This window comes from Rhea americana, unplaced genomic scaffold (genome assembly GCF_003343005.1).
Source record: "Rhea americana isolate MKP2758 unplaced genomic scaffold, rheAme1 scaffold_14, whole genome shotgun sequence".
Classification (NCBI taxonomy): Eukaryota; Metazoa; Chordata; class Aves; order Rheiformes; family Rheidae; genus Rhea; species Rhea americana.
In genome coordinates, this window is record NW_028185483.1 from 8875364 (window position 1) to 8887848 (window position 12485).

Below are 12485 nucleotides of genomic sequence, written 5' to 3' on the forward strand. Positions count from 1 at the left end.
AGTTTCACTACCTATTTCCACGTGAAGAACCCCATCTCCTAGTTTGTTTGGGAGCTGACACATGCTGCCTTCATTTGATGCCCCCGTTTGCTCTCCTTTCACCCCGGTCTGGGGGCGGTTTGTTTTCCGCAGAAGAAAAAGATGAGACAGTCGTACCCTGCTCTCAGGGAGCTGTGCAATGTGAGGCTCGTGGTGAGCTGGAGGGGAGCCTGCCCAGCAGAGATGGGGGGGGAGCTGAGATGGGCCCATGCAGAGATGACCCTGCAGGATGAAGCTGTGTCCCTGGGCCCCTAGGAGGGGTGGATAGGGCAGGAAGAGGAGGAAAGAGCTGAGAAGATGCCTGGGGGAACAGGAGGAGAAACAGCCCAAGGAGATGGGCTAGGGGAAAGCGTGCCAGGGCACTCTGTGATCTGGGAATCTGGATCCCCTCCACTACTTGCAACKGACAGTGAACAGGGGGACAGGGCTGGGCCGGAGACGCATCATGGGTTTCCTCAAGGACAAGCCCCTGTTCTGCAGTGGGGGCAGAATAACCCCATGATCTGGTAGGACAGAGGTGAGGGACAGAGCAGAACCCTGCTGGAAAGGACCTAGGGGGGCCGAGGGAGGCCAGGGTGAACATCAGCCRGTGACYGCTGTCATTGCAAACACGACAAAGCACATCCTGGGAAATTACTGCCTCCCCTCCWTGGCACTGGTGAGGCCACACCTGTAGTATGGTGTCGGGGTGTGGACTGCCCAGTTCAAGAGGGAGGCAGAAAAACTGGACAACATCTCGAGGAGGACTGGCATACTGGCCAGGGCTGGAGCACATGGCCTGTGCRGAGGGAGCTGCACTGGTTTGGTCTGGTGAGGAGGCAGCTGGGGAGGATCTAGCTCCAGCCTAGAACTGCTTAGTTGCAGGCAGCTGCAGAGAGGACAGAGCCAGGCTGCTCTCGGCAGTGCAGGATGATGTAGCAAGAGGCAGTAGCCCCAGACTGTGGCTGGGGAGGATCAGGTTGGACATTAGGAAAAAATTTTCCCCAGGAGAAGTCTTGGGATAGATCCTCAGGGAACTGCTGGGATCTGCAGCCACAGAGAGTCTTACCCTGAGCCAGAGCTGGTGACAGGCCTGCTTCACGTGGGACGATGAACCAGCAACCTCCAGCAGTCCTCTCTAAGCAGTGCTGCCTGTGACTGGTGGGAGGCAGTATGGCCCGGGACTGGGCGGCTGGACAGCACCAGGCCTGCTGCTCGGGGCATGGGCCAGGTGTGGCTGCTCCAGCTCCACCAGGCTGGGATGTGTGCTCCCTCCCGAGGATGTACTGCCACCTGGCCCCGGGTCGAGCTGTGTCTGGGGGACCTGCACCCTGAAGAAGGCCCCATGGCCGCCGCTAAGCTCTGCAGAGAGCCAGCCTGCACTGGCTCACACCTTACGAAGCCCTGCCTTGTCCCGATGGCCACCCACAACAGCAGCACTATTTTATACCCTTTCTGGTTGTCWCAGGCAACACAAAAGTCCTTGGGGTGGAGGCTCTCCCTTTCCATGCTGTTRTGTAGGACATTTTGGTGGTGTGTTCTTGTGCCCTGCTGGTGCTTGTTCCTGCCAGCCCAGCAAGCCTGGACAGGCCAGGCAAGGTGGGGATGTGGGGTCGGTGCCCARCGGGTAAAACAACCCTGGGCTGGGGCACCCCTCGAAGCCTGCTCCTACCTGCTCATCCCGCAGCGATCTGCCTGGAGGACGGCAGGCACGTGTTCACGTATTCACGGTGTAAGCGGCCCTGATGTCCGGGGCCGGGGGCTGCTCCCAGCCCCTGGGACCTGCCGGCCCGTGCAGTGCCCCGGTGCTACGCTGGGTTCACAGGATGCTGCTGTCACTCTGGGTCCAGTCACTGGTGACAACTGGTTACTCAGAGCAGAAATTCCTCATGGGCATGCAGCAGATCAAACAATTTTCTGCACAATTACTCCAGTTTACTCAGGGTGATAAACCAGTACTAAAGGAGGAGATAGAGCATGGGAGCTATCTATTTTTTTTCTGAACCTATTTCCTGACATATAACATGGCCTGGACATTTCTTAATGGGTCTGTAGGAAGGGGGGACCTGCAGCACAGAGACTATATGGGACTAGAATAAAATCATTGTATTTTATTCTACGTACCTGTTTTAAAGATACAGGTATTGTGATTTTAGACTTTTCAGCTTTCACAAAACTCCCTCTCCCCACGCACGTCGCACAGGTGCACAGGTGGGGGAAAGGCACTCTGCAAAACCGGAGGGYGCCGGGCACAGCCGCCCTCGCCGGGGAGGGGACGGGGCGGCGGGTGCTGGTGGATGCAGGTGCGCGGCGACGAGCAGGGACGGCGGCGCGGGGCTGGAGGGAGCAGAGCAGCTCCCCGGCGGCACCGGCGTGGTGCCTTCGGCCCGGCCCCTTCGCTCGCTGGCCGTGAAGCCCCCCCGAGCCGTGCCGACCCCCCTGCAAGGAAGAGCCCACGAGGCTGTAGTCCCAGCTGGCTGACGCGACACCAAAGCGTGTCTCGTCGCCAGCACTGCCCGCTAAGTCACGTTCTGCATGGCACGATCTCGTGCCACCGTGCCCAAGCGCCGTCAGGTTTCGAGGCGGCGGTGGGCTCCGCGGCGCCTCGTGCGTCGCGCGCTCCAGGCGCAGCCCACGAGTCCCTTCCCGCGGTGGCTCAGCAGGAAACATCACGGACAAGCTTGGCCACGCAGATGGTGGAGAAGTTCAGCAGCTGGTGGCAGCCCCAGCCGTGGCGCGCGCTGGAGACACCCCGTGCGAGGTCTCTCCTGCGCTCCCGCCGCTCTCCCGGGGGCACGCGCGGTATCAGCGCGACTGCCTCTGCTTTTCTGCTCCTGCCTCCTGACACTCTCCTCTGAYTTTTCCGTTCTCTTCTCCCCTGTGCAATCCTCATCCCTCTCCAAACCCTGACACCACCCTGTGGCTGGTGTCTCCTTCCTCTGTACCTATTTTCACCTGCCAGCAGAGAGCTAAACTTGGTCCTGAGGCGGGCAAGCACATCAGCGTGAAACGAGTCACCAGGCTGATTTGGCCCTGAACTCTTCCCGCCACCAGGCCTGGTGCTGTGGTTCAGATGCTGGGTTTATCTAGCGCTCCAGTACGGTGTGAATCACTCCTCCCGAGGCAAAGCCCTCAGCCCTCTCCGTGCCTCCGTGCCCCATCGCCCTGCGCTCTCTGCCCGGGTTCTCCCTGCACTGGGGCAGGAGCTGGCGTCGGGCCCCAGGAGACCAGACCTTGGAGCAGCCTGGCGCAAGGTTGCTCTTATTGCCAGGTGTGCACTTCAGAGCTGAGATGCAAGAGCAATGTTGCCATGTCAACTGCTCCCGAATTGGGCTTTGCACCCTTTTTCTTCCTAAAACACCATCAGATTTCGCCCATTGCCCCGCTGCAAGCCCTCCAGAGCCCGCAGTGATGAACTGGCTCAGCGCTAGCAGCAGGTTGTCCTTCGGTGGCCTGCGCAAGGAGAGGACATGCTTGCTCCTGACCCCGCGCCTCCCTCACGCCAGGGCACTCCTGGGGCTGCCCATGGAGGAGCTCGTGTTCCTCTCGGTATCTGGTGCTCTTCCAACAGGAGAAAACACCTGCCCAATTAAACAGCAGTAATAAGCTTTCAATTGCCAGCCACGCCTGAGCACACTGCAAACTTCAGTGACACTTAAGAGAGGAAATGAGCTCTCTTTTGGGTCTCTCTGCTGATGTTTAGAAGTCTAACAGCTGTGCCCTAAAGCCAGGAGGTACAAGGTATAATTAGAGAAGCTGCCTGAATATAGCTTTTACAAAATTGATGTTAAAATAATGGTGCAGAAAGAAAAGCCAGGGCTGTACATTTCTGGGGTGTGCGTGCTACACCAGGCACGGTGCCCAGGACACTGCAGTGATACATTTCAGACAGCCTCTGCTGGGGGAAATTAGTGTCTTTGTGCTGAACATAGGGAACACACTGTTCTTGGGATGCAAGCTAAGAATCASATTTAAAACCATCCAATAGAACATTTTCCGATTTTTATTTATCAACAAGCATCTATGCATATTCCTGAAGAATGAAATATTTATCTATAGACACATGCACACAGAATGTGAGAATGCCGATGTATTATTTATTGCCATTTCCCTCCTGTAGCTTATAAATAACTCATGAAGCCTGGTTTCTCAGCATAGACCATGGCTGGCCACCTAAAGCAGCTCTTGCTCTGCCTCTGCACACGGCGTTGGGACACAGCCCTCACCGCAGGTGACACCCCTTCTGCCTCCAGGCATCTGCCGAGGGGAAGGGTGGCAGAAGGCAGCAAAGCACCATGCCACTGGCCTTGGCTGTGGGACACCTCAGAGCAAATCCTTGCAAGCCTTACTGGCTCCTTGCAGAGCAGCTGGTGCAGGTCACAGCTGCCTGCCTGCAAATGAGGGTGACGGGACTGATGAGCCAGGTGGGCAGAGTGGGAGGCCCTGAGTGCATAAGTAACATGGTCTTTGCTGCCTTGGGAAGGGTGTGCTGAGRACTGTGGGTGCAGGTTACTCACTCAGACATCTTGTCCTTTGAGCAGGAGAGAAACTGAGGCAGCGCCAACGGTGAGCCAACTATGCTGTGCTTGTCTCTATGGAAATGCTGTAATCTAGCTGCAGATGTCAGACCGTGAAAACTGTTGTGTAAATAATGTCCCCTGTGATATGAGATACGTCATTTGTAATGAAGCTATGAAAACTGCAAGCGAGCAAGACATGCTGTCTGGAAAGGGAGGAATCAGATAAAGTGGCAACTCAATTAACTCTCCAAACAGGAGGCTGAGGCTACTGAGCCATGCTGCAGGGCTGGAGCCTATTTCAAAAGATGGGCTGCTCAAATGCAGCATCTCTCATGTTCTCCCAGACCTCTAGGATGAATGCAATAGGCCTGGTGGATAGTGAAGCAGGAAGGAGGGGACAGCTTTGGATCCAGACTCTGCTCCGGGGCCTCTGGGCATTTGCAGGTGCAAACAGGTGCCCATGGGACAATGATCTGAGAGAGCACCTTGCAAGGGGCCTGGGAGACCCTGTATTTGAAGGATGCTTTAGGCCAACATGACCGGACAGGTGTCAGAAGCAGTTTATAGCTTTGTGAATATAACTTTATTTCCAGTCTTAGGGRAAAAAAAATAACCTTCTGCTGAGCTAGAATAACACTTCCATTTTAAGCTTTTCCAGTGCTTAAAAGAGACTTGGATAAAACTGACACCAGGGAGCTTTTTGCTTCACCTAAAGTGTGGCTGCAAACAAATGGGCGTTGCTGCCTGTGAGCTGAGGCAGGGATGAAGGCTGCAGAGGTCGGGCTRTTTCCTGCTAAGCTCCAAGTGTCAGTTTGGGGGTCTGATATYGTCAAGTGAAGGAATAAGGGGAGAGGCTCCCTGTGGCAAAGACGTTTAGAAGCTGAGGAGCTCACACGTCTCACAAGCGGTGGTAGCATAACGYGCAAGCCTGATTCTCTGGGGTAGCATGAGTCAGAGCAGGGAATAGATTACTTAAGATGTAAAAGAAATAGAAAGCACAGTATTAATAACTAAGAATTGCATTAAATGACTCGGTAAGTGAATTATCCTCCTTACGCTATCTGCTTGCAGCAGAAGCATTCCTACCTTCTCAGCACGGARACACAGTGGCAGAGCAGCATGGCTTTCTTGACTTTGACCATCTAGGGTTGCCTGATCACTTGCTCCACCCTGAAATGCTTATGAATGGTGTTCACCCGGGCCAAAATTCACTCTGTTCATTGAAAAATAGTGGCCACTTGGGAAATGAACTGCAGCAGCTGTTCAGCTCTGCACAGCAATCCTGCACAGCAGCTGAGAGAGCGAATCCGGTGGAAAGGGCAGGAGAAACGCAGTTGGCAGACTGCAATTAGCCTAGTTGTCATCTGTCCAAGGACCGAGTYGGCACCCTGTGCCTTACGGGGATCACGGCTTCTGCAGCAGCCACCTGGCCTCTGGATGCTGGAGACCCTGGCAGTGGTTCGGGTGTGGCACCAGCCCTCCCCGCAGTCAGCCCAAGGGACATCGGCATCACCCCATTCCCTCGGGTTTTCCTTCTGGTCCCCAGCCCTTGCTGGTCTGTGTGTTCGCTCAGACTGTGCCTGCTTTTTCCCAGCACAGCGGAGCTGGGCGTTAGGGCCTGCGGTGGCTGTGCTGCAAGGGCATGCTGCCCACCATGGGTCRTGCTCTGCAGAGCTTGGCCCTGGCCCGGGCCCGCAGGGAGGGTACCGCGCAGCCTGCCAGGCCACCAGGCCCGGGGATAGCTTCTTCTGACTCCTCTGGCAYTGACCATTGCTGGGAACTGGATAACCAAGAGGAGCTGCCGGCGCCCTGCTCCCACTCAGGCCATATCTCCAAAGCTGGTATGAGAGAAATGGAGATGCCACTTTACCGGCTCAGAGGGCACAACATATTCCCAGAGGTTGAGCCACCAGGGAGGCCAATGYGTCCTGAACGTCTGCAGAGCCAGAGCCGTTTCCTCGCCGTCCCCAGGCATGCTGCTCGCTTGGCCAGCCAAGCCCAGCGGAGCAGGCGCTGGCGGTGCAGAGCCTTGAGCTCGGGAAAGGCAGCCGGCGCCTGGGAGCAGCGGGGTGACGTGCCCGGGGGAAGCCAGCTGCAAAGCCTCGGCAGAAAGTCGAAACCACCCATGAGCCTGCTGAGAGCTTCGTGTAGCATCAAGTCCTTTCTGGGCCACMCCAGTTACAGGGAAGGCACTACGCGGGCGCAAGTGCGACACGTCTCTCGGCCGCAAGAGCGCTCCTCGGCTTTGGGAGCAGTACRGAGCTGCAATTCTTTGGGGGCTTGCTGGTTTTTGATTTCACTTTGCTTGGACGACAGTCTCCTTGCGTGCGTTTTAGCAGTATTCACATACCTCAGGTTTCTAGGCCAAGCGGAAGCTTTGATTCCGTGCTGCGCTCAGCAGCTCCGCGTGAAGGTAGCCTGCAGTTAAGTCAGGTAAGAGGTTGAAAGTGGTTCAATTTTGCAACAATGGCTGRGAACAAAGTACAGATTTTACCATTTAAAAGTGGGACAAAACAGGGCTGGGAGGTTTTTGTRTTTCTTTTATTCTCTTCAGCACCCCAGTAGCCTTTTTGAGCTCAATTAAGTATAAAGTGTGTTCATGGCTTCTGCCTCATGCCTGCTCGTGTCCAACCGACAAAGCTAGGACAGGRGCAGCAACCCCCTGCGCCCGCTGGGAAACCTCCAGCGAGCCCCAGCAGCGCTGGACCCGTGTGGCTGTGGCAAAGGGGAAGGCAGCCCTGGGATGGGGTGCTGGCTCTGTCGCCCGGCTCTCYGATGTTTCTCTGAGTTTCTCTGGACTAGATGGTGACAAGAGCAAATCCCGACGCCCCGCGTGCCTGAGCGCTGCAGTACTGGGTGCCAGCGGGATCAGGGCCCATGGGCAGAGCACAGCAAAGGCTCYGTGCTGAACAGTGGACATGTGTGCACACGTATGTACCTGTTCCTGCAGGGGGAAGCTCTGCTGGGAATATTGGCATGAGCCCTGTTTTGCAGGGGTGCGTGCACTGCAGGACCCATGTGCATGGGTTAGCCCACTGCCCATGCTGGGCTGGAGGTGCTCTAGGCAGAGCTGGTGGCTCCTATGCCCCAAATCATCTGACAGGCTGTGCCCACTTTGGAGCTGTGGTCCTGTGGGCATCCTGCATGTGGATATGGAGGGGACAGTCTCTGCTGGAGCAGAGGCAAAGCTGCTGTGGGCACAGCTGCATCCCTTTCCTTGGGGGTCCTGCATGAGGCGATGGGAACTCCCCTGTGAAAGCAGTAAGGAGSGGCCAAGATTTGTCCTTTTGAGTCTGTGCTCCTCAAACCAGAGCATGTCCTACCAGGGCATCAGTGGCTTCACCCAGACTTGAAGCTGTGGCAGTTGCAGAATGATGTGTCAAAGGTGATATCAGTCCTGGGCTCTGCACGGAGTAAATTGTGATCTGATGAATTCGGGACAAACTGCTGTCCCTGGTGTTGACCCTGCAAAGAGCAGACCCTTCCAGGAGCTGAACTGATTGCACCGAGCACTGTCAGCGTGCAGAGCGCTGTCCGAYCCGGGGCAAGAGGCTGGCGTTGGCCCCAGCTCAGGTGGGGCAGGACTAGCCCAGCACCCGGCCACCTCTGYGCGCAGCAAAGCCGAGGCAGCCCTGCGCCCCGGCCACCCCCGTCCCCTCCGGGCCGAGCCAGCCCCCTGCCCCGGCCGTGCTGATGCTCTCGTGGGCCAAGGCGCTGCCCAGCGCTTGGTGGATGCTTCTGTTCAACGCAGCGGAATAGCAGAGGGTGCCGAACTGGGGGAGAGGACGCCACGCCGTCGCGCCCCTGCGCGCGGGCCGCCAGCAGTGCGTGCACGTGGGAGCGCGCGGCGCAGGGCTGCTGCGTTACTGACTTCTGCGCTCCGCTCCGGAGCGGCGGAGGGGCCGGAGAGGCGGGCGGGCCGCTTCGCGCTCGCGGCCCGGCTCCTCTGCACGGTGCTCGTCGGCCCGCTGCTAGCGAGGCTGCAGCAAATCGTCCAGCTGCAGGCAGCCCTGCAGCACCCACCTGCAGTTTGGGCTCGCACCGGACTGCCCAGGGCGAGCTGCGAGCCGCYGCGGGCCCCCTTCGCGGCCGCGGGGGCCGGCCCGGGGAGGCTCCGTGCTCTGGCCCGGCCGCCTTTGTCGGCGCGGCTCTGCGGGCTGGGGCAGCGCGGCAGCGGCAGCGCAGCGCAGTGCAGCACGCTTCCAGGCTCAGAGCCAGGCACAGCCCTGAAACGGCCCAAGCAGTAACAGCACAGCAAGCGCGGTCACAGCCATCTCGGTCTCCTGTGCTTGGGTTTCTGCTGGGTAGCATATGGCCCGTAACAACTTCAGAATTATTTCTCTTCTTACAATCTGAATTTTAAATTGCTCCAAAGCCTTCACTTGAAAACACGCAGAACAGAAGAGACTGCAAGTTACATTATGCAATTTTCTGTTGCAAGACAAATAAAACAAGTTCTTCTTTTTAACAATTACCAAACCACTTCAGCGAGCAATTTGCACTTCGTTTGCAGTTGCCTTTGTGCTTCGTTTTCAGTTAACAGTATTCCTTGCTGAGGGAAAGTATAACGGTATCTCTGAGAGACTTGCTGCTGTTTGTGGCATTGCAGACGACTATAAAAACTTGCTCAAGCGCCTTCACCACGCTGCTCGCCTCCGACGCCGGGAGCAGAGCCTGTCCCGCTGCAGTATGYGGCCGTTGGCACGGGCTAGCCCAGAGTGCGCGGCTTTTCGGGAGGAGCTGGGGGCCGAGCGGGTCTGCAGATCGGGTGGTTCGGCGATCCGGAGGGCGCAAGGAGAGCGTCCCCCCRGGAGCGCGCCGCGTTTCTGCCGCCGCCCGCCGGCCGGGATCGCTCAGCCGGYGGGCCGGGCTCCTCCCCGGGGGCAACAGCCCTGCGGCCCCTGGCTGGCGAGGGGGGCTCGGGGTGAAGCCTTCGGCAGAGCAGATCCGCAAATTCAGGTCCTGAATGGTCTGAGCGTTGCAACAGTTGCGTATATTTTTTCCAGAGATCTTTTTATTTATTTATTTTATTTTAATTTAATTTTTTGCAGAAGTGCTGGTTCTTGGCTAATCCCAGCTCGGTTTATGGCTCCTAGAAACCCTGAAGGTGCAGAGGAAGCACAAGCAGCCCCGGGCCCCGCTGGCTCCCGGGCTGCTGCTGGCCCAGAGGTCCCTGCCATGGCCCTCCGCCAGCAGCGCGCTCGGCTCCGACTCCTCCAAACTTCCTTCATTTGTTTCACTTCAGCTCTTTGGGGGAAGCAACGGGTTGTTATGGCTTCGGCTCCGTGGCTATTTCGAGAGTGATAATGGCGTGTGGGGGATGACAACGAAAACATCAAATGACTGAAATTCTCTGTCTCTCACTATTTTGAGTAACCTCTCTCTCTTTTTTTTTTTTTCCCTCTTCAGGCGGTATTTCCTTGGAAGACCGCAGTGCTGCTGAGATTTGGTGGGCCGGGGATCGCTGCGTGAACGTGCCTTGCCTGCTCACGGCAAGGGYAACCCAGCGGCGCCGTGCAGCTCGACGCCAGAGCCTGGCCGAGGAGGGAGCTGCCAGCCCTGCCCGTGGCTCTTGGCCCCTGGCAGWCCGTGGGGCGATGGTGTGGGGTGTGAAGGGTGAGCTAACAGCAAAAACCCAAACTGAGCCCTGCGTTAGCCCTGCTGCAGGSAGCTGAGCATGGCCTATTGCATGTCTAGAGACGGCTCAAAGGAGGGTCAGGCTGCAGAAGAGAAGTGACCCCCRTGCAGGAGCAAGCCTCCCTAAGGGGCCACCGTGGGAGCCAGCCGCCGCAGCTGATGGCAGCCACCTTCTCCTGATGGTTTCCCAGGGCTATGTTTAGCCCTGGGTTTGTTCAGGGAACCCACACGAGCACCTGGGATGTCTTAATGTCATTGTTCCACCAGAGCTGGCTTTAGGGGACTTTTTTGCCTTACTGGATATAACTAATTAGACCTGACATCGGTGAATGTCATGTTGGGTCCTGAAATAGCTTTACGCATGGYATTACTTGCAAAGATGCTCCAAGGAGCAGTGGGTGTAAGCGTCCGCGGCGCTGCTTTCGCCAGCACGGCACACGGGACCAGGCTGCTGCGTGGCCGTGCAGCGTGCTGGGGGACAGGCAAGGTCCTGGGTCCTGGCAGCCCGAGGCGGGGGGCGGACTGACCGCCTGTGGCCCAGCGGGGGGACTCCAGGTCTGGGCTAGCCAAGAGRTCTGATAAGGACTCCCAGACTTTTTACCACTGCACCCTTGTGATCCTTGTGATACCCCCCACGTCTGCAATGGTCCTCATTCCTCTCTGCCGCTCACAGGCTATCTGAGAGAAAAGRTGGTCTCTTTCCTTCATTTCTCGCTGAAGTAGGTGTTCCTAGGTGCTAGGTTAAACCCAGTTCAAAGTGGCAGTAACTCAAAAGGTCTCAGTGGGACTGGGGAGGGAGTTAAAAACTGGGAAGGCAGGGAAAGCCGAAGGTCTTTTCCAGAAACAGCCATGTACATACTGCTTGCCTGGCCACCACCTCCAGCAGATCTTGGTTGACCTTAGGGTCTCTAGCATGACCGCTTTGCGCTGCAGGCTCTGCTAGAAATCTGCTGTGGGAACTTGCTCCAGCCGAGGCTGGAGCCAGCGGTCTTTGAGCAAAGTCTTACTTGTGGGATAGTTTAAGTTTTGGTGCAGGGACTCTGCTTTGCCATGTAAAGCTATACAGGAAGAGATACTCTCTAAAGCCTGGCCATCGCTTAAGAAAATAAAGTTGGATTGAAGCATCGTGAAGGATAAGTGGCTCAGCTCTCGTCGCGCACATTGCAGAAGCAGGTGCAGGAGGCAGGGCAGGACGTGGTGTCACCTGCGGGGACGGGGGCAGGAGACAGACTGCGCTGGGGGAGCGTGAGCCGACGGACCTGCCCCAGCCCCAGCCCCAGCCCCAGCCCCACGCGGTCGGGGCTGGGTCTGTGCAGGTACGAGGGGTGCTGGAGCGGCAGGGGGCACAGACACGGATGTGCCCCCTGCGTCTCGGAGTGAGCCTCTCCGTTGCCTCCTTTTAGGGCTAGTTGCTTCCCCTGGAGCTGATCTGCCCAGCAGATCCCAGGCTGCTCCTGTCCATATTCAAGCCATCGCCTCGTATTCAAGCCAACACTCGGCGTTAATTAGCTGTTCCCRTGAACATCCCTGCCAGTAAATGCCTGGAGGTTGGTTCTCCTCTCGCGCTCCGTCCCGTCTCCTGCGACACTGTGGACGTGGACGGAGCTGTTCCCGGCTCACCTGCAGAGGGGACGATAGGGAAGCAGGGAACAGAATATGCACAGCCAAAGCAAATGCACGTCTCCCCCTCGGAAATGTTTCCAAACTGTTTTTCTCTGCTTTCAAGAGAGGAGGAGGTGTGTTTGCCCATAAGCAGGCTGTGCTCAGAGGATCCCGTTACTGATCCTGGAGCTCAAGTGTAAATCGCTGTACCAGGCAGAAGGGAGCGAGACCTTTCCGCCCCCAGAACGGGGATACGATACGTCCCCGCCTGCGCAGCAATCCTCCGTGCCCGCAGGCTGCCTCGCCGCCCTGCGGGGTCGCTTCGGGCAGAAGCGCGGGGCCGGCGGGGGAAGCAGCCGCGGCGTCACCGCTCTGCTCTGCTGTCTTGTAATTATTAGCAGCGAGATTGAAAACGTAATTATGATAATCAGGCTAAATCACAATCTTCCTACCGGAGCCACCAGATTATTTATAACACCTTTTCATCTTAATTCCCTTACCCGCTCCCTGGCCAGAGCGGCAGGAGCCGCCACGGCCGGGGGCTGCCGGGCGCCGGGTGCCGAAGCCGGCGCCAGCACAGCGGCGCGGGCAGCTCCCGCTTGCCACGAAATCGGGGTGGGAGAAGCGCTGCCTGGGCGCGAAGCAAAGCCGAGGCCCCGGCGCGAGGGCGCGCGCGGGCCAGGGGCCGGCCGGAGGGACGTGGCACGG